The following is a 17,292-nucleotide window of genomic DNA, read 5'->3' as shown; positions in this document are numbered from 1 at the left end:
AAAAATTACCTAGAGACAAATGACAATGAAAACACGATGATCCAAAACCTATGGGACGCAGAAAAAGCAGTTGTAAGAGGGAAGTTTATAGTAATACAATCCTACCTCAAGAAACAAGAAAAATCTCACATACACAATCTAACCTTACACCTAAGGGAACTAGAGAAAGAAGAACAAACAAAACCAAAGTTAGTAGAAGAAAAGAAATCATAAAGATCATAGCAGAAATAAATGAAATAGAAACAATCAAAGTAATAGCAAAGATCAATAAAACTAAAAGCTGGTTCTTTGAGAAGATAAACAAAATTGATAAACCTTTACCCAGACTCATCAAGAAAAAGAGGGAGAGGACTCAAATCAATAAAATTAGAAATGAAAAAGAAGTTACAACAGACACCACGGGAATACAAAGCATCCTAAGAGACTACTACAAGCAACTCTATGCCAATAAAATGTAGCCTGGAAGAAATGGACAAATGCTTAGAAAGGTATAACCTTCCAAGACTGAACCAGGAAGAAATAGAAAATATGAACAGACCAATCACAAATAATGAAATTGAAACTGTGGTTAAAAGTCTTCCAACAAACAGAAGTCCTGGTCCAGATGGCTTCACAGGTGAATTTTATCAAACATTTAGAGAAGAGCTAACACCCATCCTTCTCAAACTCTTCCAAAAAATTGCAGAGGAAAGAACACTCTCAAACTCATTCTAAGAGGCCACCATCACCCTGATACCAAAACCAGACAAGATACTACAAAAAAAGAAAATTACAGACCAGTATCACTGGTGAACATGATGCAGAAATCCTCAACAAAATATTAGCAAACAGAATCCAACAACACATTAAAAGGATCATACACCATGATCAAGTGGGATTTATCTCAGGGGTGCAAGGATTCTTAAATATACACAAATCAATCAATGTGATACACCCTATTAACAAACTGAAGAATAAAAAGTATATGATCATCTCAATAGATGCAGAAAAAGCTTTTGACAAAATTCAACACCCATTTATGATAAAAACTCTCCAGAAAGTGGGCATAGAAGGAACCTACCTCAACATAGTAAAGGCCATATACGACAAGCCCACAGCAAACATCATTCTCAATGGTGAAAAACTGAACGCATTTCCTCTAAGATCAGGAACAAGACAAGGATGTCCATCTCACCACTATTATTCAACATAGTTTTGGAAGTCCTAGCCACGGCAATCAGAGAAGAAAAAGAAATAAAAGGAATCCAAATTGGAATAGAAGAAGTAAAACTGTCACTGTTTGCAGATGACATGATACTATACATAGATAATCCTAAAGATGCCAACAGAAAACTACTAGAGCTAATCAATGATTTTGGTAAAGTTGCAAGATATGAAATTAATGCACAGAAATCTCTTGCATTCCTATACACTAACAACAAAAGATCAGAAAGAGAAATTAAGGAAACAATCCCATTCACCATTGCAACCAGAAGAATAAAATACCTAGGAATAAACCTACCTATGGAGGTAAAAGACCTGTACTCAGAAAACTATAAGACACAGATGAAAGAAATCAAAGATGACACAAACAGATGGAGAGATATACTATGTTCTTGGATTGGAAGAATCAATATTGTGAAAATGACTATACTACTCAAAGCAATCTACAGATTTAATGCAATCCCTATGAAATTACCAATGGCATTTTTTACAGAACTAGAACAAAAAATATTAAAATTTGTATGGAGGCAAAAAAGACCTCGAATAACCAAAACAATCTTGAGGGAAAAAAGCGGAGCTGGAGGAATTAGACTCCCTGACTTCAGACTATACTACAAAGCTACAGTAATTAAGACAATATGGTACTGGCACAAAAACAGAAATATAGATCACTGGGACAGGATAGAAAGCCCAGATGTAAACTCATGCACCTATCGTCAACTAATCTATGACAAAGGAGACAAGGATATACCGTGGAGAAAAGGCAGTCTCTTCAATAAGTGGTGCTGGGAAGACTGGACAGCTACATGTAAAAGAATGAAATTAGAGCACTCCCTAACACCATACACAAAAATAAACTCAAAATGGATTAAAGACCTAAATGTAAGGCCAGACACTATAAAACTCTTAGAGGAAAACATAGGAAGAACACTCTTTGACATAAATCACAACAAGATCTTTTTTGATCCACCTCCTAGAGTAATGGAAATAAAAACAAAAATAAACAAATGGGACCTAATGAAACGTCAAAGCTTTTGCACAGCAAAGGAAACTATAAACAGATGAAAAGACAACCCTCAGAATGGGAGAAAATATTTGCAAATGAATCAATGGACAAAGGATTAATCTCCAAAATATATAAACAGCTCATGCAGCTCAATATCAAAAAATCAAACAACCCAATCGAAAAATGGGCAGAAGACCTAAATAGACATTTCTCCAAAGAAGACGTACAGATGGTCAAGAGGCACATGAAAAGCTGCTCAAGATCACTAATTATTAGAGAAATGCAAATCAAAACTACAGTGTGGTATCACCTCACACCAGCTAGAATGGGCATCATCAGAAAATCTACAAACAATCAATGCTGGAGAGTGTGTGGAGAAAATGGAACCCTCTTGCACTGTTGGTGGGAATGATATAGCCACTATGGAGAACAGTATGGAGGTTCCTTAAAAAACTAAAAATAGAATTACCATATGATCCAGCAATCCCACTACTGGGCATATACCCAGAGAAAACTATAATTCATAAGGACACATGCACCTCAATGTTCATTGCAGCACTATTTACAATAGCCAGGTCATGGAAGCAACCTAAATGCCCATCGACAGATGAATGGATAAAGAAGGTGTGGTACATATATACAGTGGAATATTAGCCATAAAAAGGAACGAAGTTGGGTCATTTGTAGAGACATGCATGGACCTAGAGACTGCCATACAGAGTGAAGTAAGTCAGAAAGAGAAAAACATATATTGTATATTAATGCATATATGTGGAATCTAGTAAAATGGTACCGATGAACCAGTTTGCAAGGCAGAAATAGAGACACAGATGTAGAGAACATATGTATGGACACCAAGGGGGGAAAGCAGGGAGGTGAGAGGTGGTGTTGGGATGAACTGGGAGATTGGGATTGACATGTATACACTAATATGTATAAAACAGATAACTAATAAGAACCTGCTGTATAAAAAATAAATAAATAAAATTTAAAAACACACACACACACACAAAAACCAAAAATTAAAATGACAAAAAAACCTCAAGAGCATGGATGAAAGAAAGAAGGAGGAGGAGGACACTCTTTTGATGCTTTACCAGTAGTGCTTACAAAGAATTAACCACCCATTATTATTATCTTATTTAAGTCTTACAAAACCTTGATAAATTGACATAATTATCCTGTTTTATAGGCAATGAATTTAAGCCTCAGAAAAATTAATGCCTTGAAGACTAAACTGATAGTACGTAGAAGAGCTTGGAATAGAATCAAATTAGAAATAGTAAGATTTTGAGTTAGAGAGTAAAGTGTAAACACAAAAATATTTTTAAGGAGTTGTAGAAGAAGATAGATTACTGGGTAGACTCACTTGTATTGATATTTACAGTGAAACAAATATGGTCACCTTTGATGCCAGTATAAACTTTGGTGTTCCACAGTTTTATGGACATGATATAATAATTGTACTTTTTTAAAACTTCAAAATATGTGGGTAAAAGTATTGGGGTCTAACTAGTATTTGAATCTTGGGTAAAGCATGTACTTTTCTGCTTGGGTCATGTGGTCATGATTTATTCACGATGGGAAAGCTGAGAGCTGGAAATCCAGCTGCAGATATCCTAGATCTGCTGATTAACAAATATCAGCATTTGAACCAGCAGCATTTGTACAATTTTTCTCAGAGTAAACATATTATTAGGAGTGGAAATTTTAAAAAATCTAAATCTCAAATATCTTTAATGCACATTAATTAAAATAAATTATAAATGACACCCCCAAGCTTGAGTAACTAGAATATTGAGAGAATAAGAAACTTAAAGTTCCTGATATGAGTATTTTGAAAATACAAAGCAATTGACCAGGCTTTAACATCAAGTAAATAGTAGAATAGAAGTTTGAAGAGTATTTATAAGTCAGTCACCTATAAAGACACTAAGATATAACATTAGCAAGGTTTGGGTGATGTTCCTTTCTCGTTAGATCTTGCTATCATAAGATTTATATCTTATCACCCATAAATATAGTAATTTATTTGCAAGAAGATCTATGAGATTTTAGTTTTATGATTGTTATTTTTATTATTAACCTTGAGCTTTTGATGCTTGTTTACTTGGGTGTTATGGAAAATTGTACTTAATCTTTGTGGATTTTTTTTTTTAGGAAATTAGATTTTAAATCATTCATATTTAAGCTGCTGGCAATTACTTAATTGATCTTGTTATAACTGATGCAATTTCTTTACAATAGAATTAAGTCAATATGTACACAGGATTGTTCAGAATCTCACAGAGTTAGAAATGAATGAATTAATATCACTTATGATTAAATAAAAATAGTGTATGAATGTAACAGAAACATCTGTAAAAAATAATATCATTACAATGTCAGCAAGAATCTGTGAACTTAAACCAAGTCTCCTGAATTTCTATAGAGGATTACCAGACCCCAGCCAGTTGGGACTAATACCTATGTTCTCGTCTTGTTTTTGAATGATGTATATACTGTCTGAGCTGGGCCCCAAACCCTTGGATGAGATACTCCAGGTACTTTTTACCACCTCTCTGCTGCCTGGCTGCAGAAAACCCTGTGGAAGACTACAAGACCTTAGAAAATTGTGGAGCTACCTGACAGGAGTCTATGTCCCTGATAAATCATAAAGAACAGTCTATGTCCCTGTCACTTCCTAGGTTAGATGGAATGTGAGTGAAAAATAAACCTCTATTGTGTTAAGCCGTTGAGATTTAGGGATAGTCTGTTACAGTAGATAGTCTAACATGAATAATACAGAGGGTGTGAGGAAAACCCCAACCTTGTCTCATGCTTTCCTCTCAGCATCCTCAACCTTGCTGTATATTAAAGTATCATTAATTATGTACCAATAAGTCTAAATAAAGGTGGCTTTGATCTGGATATTGCTAGAAAATCTATCAGTTGTTTCCAGCATTCCTACAATAAGAAATATGGGTCTAAATTAGAAGTATACGGTGCTTACCATAGGGCCAAAATATTCTCCCTTTGTCCCATAAAACACTGAAATGATATTGTTAATGATTACTGATATTTTCCTCTCCCACAAGGTCCATATTTTCTGCTAAGATATTTCTATTAGACAATTTCCTATCAGTGGAAAAAGAACAATTTGGGATTCTAGGGAGTCTGATTTAATGAAAAGCTATATTGGTAGTTAAAACTCATCAAATCATATAATGAAATGCTCATTCCAATTAGAGTTAATCCTCAAGTTATTTGAACTTATAAGATGAATATATTTTCTATTAGTAAACCAAAATTGTATGCTAGCTACCAGATTGATTAATTTTTAGCAATATAAAGTTTCTCATTCTTTAAATGCGCAGAAAAAGTTTGATCATGATGGCTAACAAAAGTAGTACAAGTATTTCTGAAGTATTTCTGAAGTAGGGTACACTATTTTCACTTAATTATACCCAGAATCCAAATATCAGAATAATGAGTCTCTGTTATTCTGAAATAACATTTTTGACTTACTGATTTTATGGATGGATGAAATGTTTCTCTTAATTCAACCTAAAAGGAAGTGAGCATTTTACATTGCATTATATCTGTCATTTTATAGGTGAGAAAACTGAGATTTAGAGAAGGAAGGTAACTTCCCCAAGGATCCACAGCTGGTTTTTGAGGGTGCTGCAGTTTGAACCAGATGAGATTGGCTCTATGGCCTGAGCTCTTAATGACTGAGTCCATTAACCAGAATTTCTCAGACGTGAGATCATGCAGACTGTTCAGAATGTATCTGTGGATCCTTAAGGGTCTATGGACCCTAGATTGAGAAATACTATAATTAAATATTAAACACATATTTAAAATTACTACTCAGCACACATAAGTTTCATTATATAATATCTTGGTCTAATAAAACCATAAGCACAAATTTACATAGAAAGTACAACGCAGTTGCATGATGATAAAAGAATCTATCAGATGATCTAAAACATGTATATACATACATGCAAATCTATCTGTCCATCTAGTTTTTCAGTTATTGAAGAGTATGGACTTGGTTGGGTACAAATAGAGAGTTTTAGTTTTCTTTAATTACTGCCTTTACAATACTCTTTGGAGCAGTTTCTAAACCAAGGTATGCAAAGCAATATAATACCAAGAATTTAAAAGGAATAATGGAGCAAGGATGTGTTCTTTCCTGAGACGGATCTAGCTGAGAATAAATCTGTAGAAGGGACTTCAAGGCAGGTTCCTCCCTTCCACCTTCCTCTCCCTATCTCTTCTATCCTGCTTCACAAAAGAAAGGCACACATCTCAAAAATCTCTCTGGACGTCAAACAAAGTGACTTCAAAATATTGGCTTAAGAAAACAAATCAGTGTCAATGGATAACCAAGGAAATATAAACCATCTCAGGACTTGGGTCTTTTTCTGTCTTACAGATATTTCTGTTAAAAGTGAAAAACTGGCATTTAAAATGGATTGGTATTCATAATTGTTATTTAAGGATCTCGCCTCTTCCAGCTTTTCACATTGTCAAAGAATGTATCAACTTTGAGGGAGTTCCATAAGAGCAAAGCAAATAACACGTAGGTAAGAAATGTTAAATATCGAAAATAGCTTTTTTCATGTATTTAAATATAAGTAATTCTTTTAAGCTATTCTCAAGATTCATCCTTGGGACCTGTCATTAGCTAAAAAGAAAAACTTTGAAGAGTTGAAGCAGTATAGGTTAGTGAAGTAGATCCTTTTAACGTAATTGGAATATTTTTTGAGATTACCAGAATTTTCAAGATACACTGGATAAAACCCACAGGCAAATTTTTTATGCTTTCTTTCAGATTTGGTATGTATTATTCAACAAAGTAGTTAAAACCTATTTTATCAAGTCATATTGTGAAATATTTAATTATTTAATCCTCCTATTTCATCTTATGAAATGACTATTTTCTACCTTTTATTAATAAAAAGTAAAAGTAAATGCTAGCCAGACTGGTTAGTTTTGGCAATAGATAAGTTTCTCTTTATTTAGATACAAGAAAAATTTGATCACAATTGCTAGTAAAATAATAGAGTTCTTTCTGATTTCGTACAATGCTTTAATTTAACTATTTGAATGACCAAGCATCAGAGTTTAATACATGTATGTTCACACATTTAACAAGGAAATATTTCTAGGTAAATAAATGATTTATGATCTGAGCTATGTATTACATTGCATTGTTAAAAAATAAGTAATGAGAAATAACACATTGATTTACAATTTTGTTTTATAGCTTATAAAATTATATGAATTAATCTTGTCTTAAGAGGGTGCTATCTTAATCTCATTAAGAATTCATTTCTAAGAAATTATTATATACTTGTAATAAAATTTTACTTTTAGTTATTGTGTTTTGATGAACTGCAGATCATATTGAAACAACTGGGTCCAGAAAAATACATATTAAACGTACAATTATAGGAAATTTTTAATAAATCACATTTAATTTATATCCATAAACTAGTTCTCTTACCTCTGAACAGACAGGCATAAATCAACAAGTATGCTGCATAAGAAAACGTTCACCTGGGGAGTGAGATTCCAGTGTTGACTTCTAATTTCTGGTGGTGGCACTCCTTGAGGTCTTCTCTCTTGGATTTGGTAAGCACCATTTCTTCACTCTTCAGGCAAGGAAGTAAAAATCCATAGTTTCCTCCTTGGGTAAATAATTCACAACTTGAATAAATTTTGGTTCTCCCTATTTCCTGGGGTTCTGCCTAAACGGACTTGAGGTTGGGATAGGGAATGGGAACCAGCCGTCAGGGAGCCAATAGCCTCAATTATTTTCAACATCCTTTTAAATGCACAGAATTGATGCTGCTTTTTTCTCAGCCTTGGGTTTCTAGTTGTTGAACTTAAGACAACAAGAACATTGCTACTCAGCTCACATACACAGAATGAAGCATAAGTTTTTTAAATTATACAGTGAAATTATTGTAAAAACCACAGAATACATCCTCAGATCCAGGGGGGCTGCAGACCCCAACCTCAGGTTCTGTAATCAGTGTGCTTTCCAACTTTTAGACAGGTGCCATCTAAATCCAAGATAGCCTGTGAACTGGAGATTACATCAGTCTCCACGGAATGTCTCTACTACTGTTCATAGAACAAATTTCACTGAGATGTATTTTACAAAATCAAAACAGATTTGACCATTTCTAAATAACCTGCCATTTTATTTAGAAATTTCAGGAAAAATCATGATGAAAATTAAGATTATTATAATAAGCATTGTAGGTTAAAATTCAGAACAACTTTTTAGTACTTTAGTATCAATCAATTCTTTAAAACTTTATTAAAGAATAAATGTACCAAAACTAGAAGAGAAGAAAAAGCACATATGTAGAAATATAATTATCCCAATTAAATTATATTTTTATAGGGAATTCAACAATCTAGATGAAAAGAGTATTTTCAGTATCCAAATATTTTCTAAAAATAATTATCTAACAACATTGCTTTTTTTTTGCTTGTTTTTGGTCACCATTCTCTAATTTATCACTGACCTAATCAAGTTAACATCTCTAGGGTCTGGGAATAGACTTCAACTATATGAAAACAAATGAGTTTTAGAGATACATCAAAGTCCTCTATAATGTAGATATAACAGAGACAAAGTATCAATATATTCAGCCTGGGAGATATTAGTAAGAATAAAAACACAGAATAGTTTGGGAATATATAAAGAAACCCAGAGAGTTCCCAAGGGATGCTCACTAATCTTGCAGTTTTCAACTTATACCACATTATCCTGTCAGGGTACCATTATGCAGAATTGATTCTAGCCTCACACGTGCAAAGAAGCAAATTCTAAAGTTGATGTGTGACTTTTCCTCTATATCTAAACTAATAACTAAAGATAAAAACCATTCAAGGCAAGGCATATATTTGTTAACGTAGTAGTATTGCCCAAGAGCACAATATATTATTTCCACGTGTCATTTTCTCATTGATAATAACATCTGATTTATTCAGTGGTGGTCAATCTTTTGGTAAATTCAACATCTGTAACAAATCTGAGAACCTGAGAGTAAATGGAAAAAGTTCTGACCCACTGAAATACCTAGTATTCTAAGATTCATGCATCTTGTGTACTGGCTAGACCCTTGATTCAACATTAGATATAATGAGTGCACATTTTTAATACTTGGGTGTCTTACTTCTCTGTCCACATCAAATTAGGAAGAGAACTGGAAGCTTCATTTGAGAAATTGTGCATCCATTCCACAAATATTTTTTTAAACTTCTCATGTGCTCAGCTTTACACTGACAAACTAAACTGTTATTTAATAACTAAATAACAGTAAGAAAGGAAATAGAGAAGCAACCATACTAAAGCCAAGCATAAAACTGATTGTAAAAATGACTCTTTAAGAGCTTGATACTTTCTGTTTATGTAAGCAAGCAGGTAAATGTGTTTATTTTAGTAAAAAATTTATTTTATTTTCATGTTAGTAGGATTATAACTTGAAATACATACTATTAAAAAGGTTATTCTTGATACTTAAAGAAACAATTTGTTATCTGAAATTAATTTATTGAAGCAATGTAATTCATAACAGCAGCAGGTGTATGGCAATAATAACAGGCAGTGTCTCACTGTTTCTTTAGAAACTTTTAGAATTTATTCTTATAAAAATAGTCACCTCTAAAGGCTGGTACAGCAATTTAATAAGCTTGAGATTAATTTTGATTACATTATGTCTCAGAAAATAGACATTGTGAAACAAGGCACAGCTAGGTTCCTGGAGAAACCACAGTGGTTATTTTCAATTGGCTAGTTCTATTAGATACAGGAATAGCACTGAGAAGCTTTGAAAATTTAATGGTTTCTGTCCTTCCTAGAGGATTAAATCAGTAGATTGAAATGAAATGTTATGCTGGATTTCAAAATAGAATATTGTGAATTATGTACACAAAATAATATTAGTGGTCATTCAGAAAAACAATCAAGCATTGCACATGTTAAACCAGCCATGTAGACTGGCATGGGTTCATAAGTTCAGGGGCTTCATAAAATACTGCTGTGGACAAGTAAACATTTACATCAAAATTAAAAATACATTCCTCAGGTCTATCGTGTCGTGTATTTTTCAGTCCGAGCTACATATGCGTTATCACATTTTGTGATCATATAAAATGCACAGGTTCCCAAAATAAACACAGTCACCTCCAATCAAGTTATTAACAACCCAGTGAAATTGAATTTGGCTAAAAACCAAAATTGGCAGTCTCCTCTCTGATCTTCTATAGATGTTCTTTCTTCCCTGTATAATGCATCCATTGTTTTAAACTAACAACATACATCAGTACTAATCGTTAACACAAACAGCTATGCATGACCAGCCATATGTTTTGACATGTAAAACTGACAATTGTTTCTGAGCAAATGTTTCATATTTTACTTGCCACCCACTGATTTCTAGGCTTTTCCCAGAAATGGCAGTTTTGAATTAATAATCCTACATTGTTATTATGTTTCTATAACAGCATTCTGTTAACTGCTCTCAGCACTCCATTATATGTAATTAGAGTTATAAGTGCAAATGAAATAAAAATAAAAATTCTACCAGGTGTTAGATTCATCCCTTAGTAAAGCAATTGAATAAAATGAAAATCTGCCATCTGTTCTATGGATTAAAAATCCACATGTTTGTAACATGGCCTTTTGTAGCCTTTTGACAGCTATGATTTCCAGAGGAAATATATTAAGATAATATTTTATTATACTTCTCAAAATATTTTGGATTCTCTGCAGTTTTATGAATTTATGATTCTTGATCTATATCAGTTTTTCTTTCCATTCCTTACTTTGTATTATAAATCATATAGGTGTTTTAAATCATGAAAATAGCTTTTAGCTTATTTTCTTGAATGCTAAAAAGAAATTAAAGAAAATCTTTTTTTCTGGGCACTATCAATGAAATCTCAAAAGAATGAGTTTTTAGATCTATTACAATTGGGGAAAATAGAGCTTTTTTTAGTAGTGATATTGTATAAAATCACCAGATGGCATCTCCTAGTCCCTGTAGAATTCTGTTCTCTTGGTAAACAAAACATTCAAAAGAACAACAAAAAAAAATTACGCTATACCAAAAAGGAGGCGTTTCCAAGTACTAACTGCTTATTTTTGTATTGTACTTCTCTCACTTGTTAGTCTCTTGCTTCCATTTTTACTGATTTCAAAAAATATTTATTGCCTATGTAAACTGTAAGGTTTACAGACAAGGAAAGGTCTAGAATCAACCACTAAAATTCTATTCTTGAAATCTCTCTCCAAGGACATTAAGTCCAGGGTGAATGTCAATTATCTTTCTAAAGCTCATAGTACAATAATGGTACTTCTGATTCAAAGCTGAGCTTTGCTACAAGAGGCAGAGCCCAAAAGGCAAAATTAAATGTGCAGTGTCTAAACTGAGCTCGCTGATCATCTTTTCCTCTGAGAATCTCAAGCTGTGGTTTACAAACAGCTTTCTTGTGGGGTGTGCTATGAAATAGCAAATGGAATTTAACTTATCTATTACCTCGGGGCTTTGTTTACTTTCCTAAATGGAGAGCAGCAGGATATAAAGAAAGAATTCTGGAAAAGTATACCATCTAGAACTGTTTCCCAACCACTCTTCTGAAGAAAAATATTGTTATGGTCAAATATATTGTAGAAATAACTGATTAAACAGAAATAAGTGTTTTTGTTTATCTGCTTGTTTGAGATGACTCAGGACTTCTAAAGTGTCTGGTGAATCTCTCAAAAGGAAACATGGATTAAAGTAGTATAAACAGTTATTTCACCCTAGCATATGTATTTTGTTGATTTCTTATCAAGATTTTTATTCAAACGAATATGCTTTGGGGAAAGTTGACCAGGAGGAAGGTAATATTAATCATCATTTTTAAGGGATCATTTATAAAAATTTCAACAATATCATTAATGATGTAATTTTTTGTTTGAAGCGTGATGTAATTTTTTGTTTGCTCATCCATTAATCCATTAATGGATGAGCAAATTTGGAATATTTTTTTTTATTCCAACTTCTATTGGAATAAAAGTTTTCCCCGCTCTCCGAAAGTTGAGTGTTCCTGTGAAAACTTTGGGAAGCAGAAACGGAGTAAAGTGAAGAAGCAGTTACCTGATGGCACATCTTGCTAAGGACACGCAAAAATAAACTGAGACAAAGCACAGATGCTCACAGACAGTTTACAGCTTTCGTGGCCTGATGCTAAGATGCTGAGTGTAGTTCCTGGGAAAAGAGCCTGGAGGTGCCCTCTCACTGCTGGGGGGTGAGCACTGCCTCTGCAAACAGCTCCCTGCAAAAACAAATACTGAGTACTATTGTCCCGTTTTTCCTAAAAGGAAAAATCCTCTTAAGATTTCTTTCAGTTAGCAAAAATAGATACTAATGTGGGTCTTTTGTAAAAGTGAAGTGATATAAAGCAAACTTTCGAAAAGAGGGGGATACCTGTACATTGTATTCCATTTTAGGTGTGATGTACGTCATCATGTGTTTTCTCAAAGAGAAACTTGTATACGTTAGAAAATACCTGAGTAATTGAATTTTTCGCTTTTTATATAAGATGTGTTGATGCAAACTGACATGGCACAATTGTTTAAGAGATTTTTAAAAAAATTTCCTGCTGAATCATACAGAATGTTGAAATATGAAGACATCAATGGGACTATCTTAACAAATTTACCTCCCTCATTTTAAGGAAATTCCAGCTCAGGGAGGTAAAATAATATGTTCAAGTTTGAGTATTTTTTTAAAGCAAAAAATTAAGAGAAAACCATAGTAACCAAACAGAATACCTATGGCATAAATGAGACAAGTTTATTTCTCTTACATATCCAGGGAGCCCAAAGGTTTCCATCCCAGGCTCCTGTCTTGCTACTATGCTATAAAGGACTTGCATTCCCAAGGCCACCTCAAGGTCCCTGAGAGCTGTTGGAGTCTCAGCATATAGGTACTCATTTTAACCAGCAAGAAGAGAGGGATTAAAAGGACCCTCTTTAAAAGCATTTTCTGGAAGTTGCACACCCTATTTTCCTTATAGCCGTTAGCTAATATTTAGACATATGATCAGACCTAAAGGCAAGGAAGCTCTGTGCCCAGCCAGAAATTGAGAAGAAAGTGAGAATAGTCATTAGGAGATAATTAGAAGCCTCTGAACTCAGGTAGCTAGTGAAGGAAGAACTTGCAAGTTAATTCAGCTCTTTAGAATTCCTGTCTTTTCTTTCTTTCTCACATTTCCACTTATTATGTGAATATACCCAAGGTTCTGTATTGTTACATTCTTCAAAGTGTACTTCAAGTCTCCCCTACCTCACAAAGTTTTTTCTAACAACCACATCTCAAAATAATGAATTAATTCTCTAATTTTGATGTTCAGTCTATACCACAAAATCTAGGCTGTATTGTATTGTGGACACTTTGGTTTCTATGCAGCCTTTTTGCAAACTGCATTGCAAGTTTCAAGAAGCCAGGGAGTATAACTTTATTACAGTTTGTGGCTGGCCCTACTTTCTGATTTGCTGGATCCAGTGGCCTTTGAGTCCTCATCCTAATTTACTGGGTGTAACCTAGTCCTACCCCTTGGCTTCTGTGGCATCTCTCACCAACTCTTCTTAGTTTTAGAATACTGCGTACCCACAATCCACAGGAAAAGAGATCTTGAACTCTGGTCCCCCTCAGTGTTCATTTGTAGGATATTTTAGTACTGTCGAGGTTTGCAGACTATTGGCCTACAGATTTAGTTTGTAGACATATTTTGTTTGGCTCATATAAGGTCATTAAAAGAATGATTTAGTTGCCAACATTTAAAAATCGGAGATGTCACATTAAAAAAAGAAAATTAAATTTCTGGCTGCTCTTAAAAAATTGAAAGGTCTGGTATCATCAGGTCAACATTCCCACATGCTTAGTAGCTGTCATCCCTTGTGGAAGAGACTATGCTTTGTGTTCACTAAATTTGATTTCTTTCCCTGTGCACACAACTAAATTACATTTCCCAATAAATTAGGTGTGGCTGTTTGATTGAGTTCAATCAATCAAATGTAGATTTATAAGTTCAAGGAATGGCTGTTGAAAAAATTACCCATATGATGCTCAGTGCTCACTTTCTCACCCTGTATGTCAGACTGATGCATTTTTACTTCCATGGTTCCTAAATATCAAAAATAGATACATGAAATTTTATGTTTCTTTGTATGCACTCTCTCAAAATAGGCCCAGTAACTACACAATATAGCCGTCTTTAAATTTCATGCGAATTTTTACAGAATCTCAGTTAATGTTAATGTCATCAAAACATGAAATATATTTAAGTGATTTTCCTAAAATAATTCCTACCTGAAAACATCAAGTATTTCCACATTTCTGTCCTTCTCTGTACTTTTTCAATCTATATGACGTAACTGGAAATTAAAATGTGAAAGATACAGTTGAAGTCACCTGGCTTCTTCTTCTCCAATCTTATTCACATCATTCTCTTTCCAGAAATAACTATTAGCCTAAATTTGGAATTTATCATTCCCATGCACATTTAAAAATTATTATTATATAAGTAACAACAAGTTATCTATTATTGATTATATATTATTATTGAGTTATATATTATTACTTATATATTATATAAGCAAGTATCAATGTTATATATTATGATTTGCCTGCTGTAAAAACATATACATGCACAACACAGAATGCAATTTTCTTTTTCTTATTCAATGTTATGTTTTGTTTTAGAAAAAGAAAATGCATTTTTGTTAAACGTTTTACTTATTTCTTCCCTTTAAGCATTTAAACAGTTAATTGATTTGTGGAACAGCTAATCCATTCACATGGATTCCAAAGTCAGTAAACCTAAAACACTATGGAGTTGAAAATCTCCCTCCCACCTCTGTACTTACAGCCACTCAGTTTCTACCCACCTCAGTCCCCCAAAATAGGTACCCATGGTTACTAGTTTTTTCTGTATCTTTGCAGACAAGTGTTATAGGCATAAATAAATGTTAGCATGCTATGCATTATTTTGTACATTGCTTTTTCACTTAATAACATATTGATTATCTTTTCATATCAGTGCATAAAGAGCACTCTTATCCTTTTTTTGTGTAGCATCATGTTTTATTTCATGAATGAACCTCTACTTATTTAACTACTATTCTATTGATGTACATTTTGATTGTCTCTACTTTTTTAGCAATTACAAATAATGCCACAGTATATAACACACATACATAATTTTGCACGTATGAGTTATATCAGTTGTTTATTATAACGTAATAAATTAGCAGCTTAAATTGATAAATATTTATTATCTCACATTTTCTGTGGGCCCAGAACGCAAGCAGAGTTTATCTAGATTCTTCTGCCTCAGTAAGTCTCACAAGGCTGTAATCGGGATTTGCCAGGTCTGTGTCTTCATCTGAAGGCTTGACTGGGGAAGGATCTGCTTTCAAGCTCACTCACCTGGCTGTTGTCAAGATTCAGTTCCTTGGAGATTTTTAGACTGAGGGCCTCAGTTCCTCATGGACTGTTGGCTGGACCCCTTCCTTATATCCTTGCCAGATGGACCTCTCCATAGGGCAGCAAACAACATGGCAGCTTGCTTCCTCCAGAACAAGGGCTCTATGAGAGAGAGAGTGCAATGTAAATAAAGAGCCACAAAGAATAACAAATAAATTAATAGATGCACATGCACATGTGTGTTTGTATATGTGGAGGAAGAGGCTGCCAGGGGAGAGGGAAGTAGAAGAAAGCAGTGGAGCCACAGATGGGCATGAAAAGAGAGCACTCAAATAGCCAATAGATGTTTGCTGGAAAGTACTGCAAGACAATAACAACCAGAACTGACACTGGGGGGAGTTTTGGCATGCTTCAAATGTAGATAAACACAAGAGCTTGCAGTAAGGAAGCCTGAAGGAGTGGGGACAATCTAGCTCTCAGAAGGCTTGAAATTGACCTGCCAAAGCCAACTTCCAGGGCAGGGCCCAGGGAGTAACTGCTGGGAGCGGAACTCAAATTTAGCGTAACATAGATTACAGAGAGGAAGGAAAAGATAATAGTTGTGGAGAGAGTAGAGCCGGGAATGTCAGGAAGCAAGTTACTACTGGAAACAACAGAAGGGGGACCTCTGTGAAATAAAAGAACCAATCAGAATCAAAGCTTCCTTTAAAAATTCAGGAAAACTAATTTCACACAAAAATGAGTAAGAGAAAAATAATGTGTGAATCCCATAAGTAGAAAGAAAAAAAGGAATAGAAGAATATCTACCCAATTAAAAGACCCCAGAAAAGAAATACAATAGACAGACAAATATTAAAACCATACCTAATATTTCAAAGTGAGCTAAAAGATATCAAGAAAAATACATAAGAAATAAACTAATAAAAATACAACATAAAATCAGAATTAGAAAAACTCAGCAATGACCTGACAGAACTCAAAAAAAATCAGATTTGACTTTTTAAATGCTCTTATAAATATTTTGTACCTTTAACTTGGAACACATGTGCTAGAGTTTCACTGAGGCATATGCCTAGTTGTGGGATTACTCCATTAAGGTGTGTGAACATCTTCAAATTTGCTAAATATTGCCAAATTGCTATCTGTAGTAAAATGGTTGTGCTAGTTTACATTCACACCAATATCTTAGGAGAATCAACAGTTCTGTATATATTACCCACCTTTTTACTGTCAGCCTGTTTCAATTTTTCCAATCTATTGGGCATGAAATGGTATCAAAATAGTATTTAAACTTTTATCTCTGTGCTTACTAATGAGGTTTAGCATTTTTTTAAAATGTCAATCAATTTTTAATTAATTTATTAATTTTTATATTAATTTTTGGCTGTGTTGGGTCTTCGTTTCTGTGCGAGGGCTTTCTCTAGTTGTGGCAAGTGGGGGCCACTCTTCATCGCAGTGCGCGGGCCTCTCACTATCGTGGCCTCTTTTGTTGCAGAGCACAGGCTCCAGACGTGCAGGCTCAGTAGTTGTGGCTCACGGGCCTAGTTTCTCCGTGGCATGTGGGATCTTCCCAGACCAGGGCTCGAACCCGTGTCCCCT

At 34.0% G+C, this 17,292-nt stretch overlaps 1 protein-coding gene across 6 annotated transcripts in view; it reads left to right on the top strand.

Moving 5' to 3' along the window:
* LIN7A (lin-7 homolog A, crumbs cell polarity complex component) overlaps window positions 1-17,292 on the top strand; it is a 250,907-nt gene that overhangs the window by 18,995 nt on the left and 214,620 nt on the right. For 2 of the 6 annotated variants that reach the window (XM_036867025.1, XM_036867023.1), the window contains exons 2-3: window positions 6,633-6,783; window positions 7,717-7,834. The exons of 3 other annotated variants lie outside the window; for them this stretch is intronic. The gene's annotated coding sequence lies outside the window, so the exon portion shown is untranslated. The remainder of the gene's footprint in view (window positions 1-6,632; window positions 6,784-7,716; window positions 7,835-17,292) is intronic. One more of the 6 variants, XM_036867024.1, reaches the window with a different exon arrangement.

This window comes from Balaenoptera musculus, chromosome 10 (assembly GCF_009873245.2).
Source record: "Balaenoptera musculus isolate JJ_BM4_2016_0621 chromosome 10, mBalMus1.pri.v3, whole genome shotgun sequence".
In the NCBI taxonomy this organism is placed as follows: domain Eukaryota; kingdom Metazoa; phylum Chordata; class Mammalia; order Artiodactyla; family Balaenopteridae; genus Balaenoptera; species Balaenoptera musculus.
This window is presented reverse-complemented; position numbering and strand designations above follow the sequence as displayed.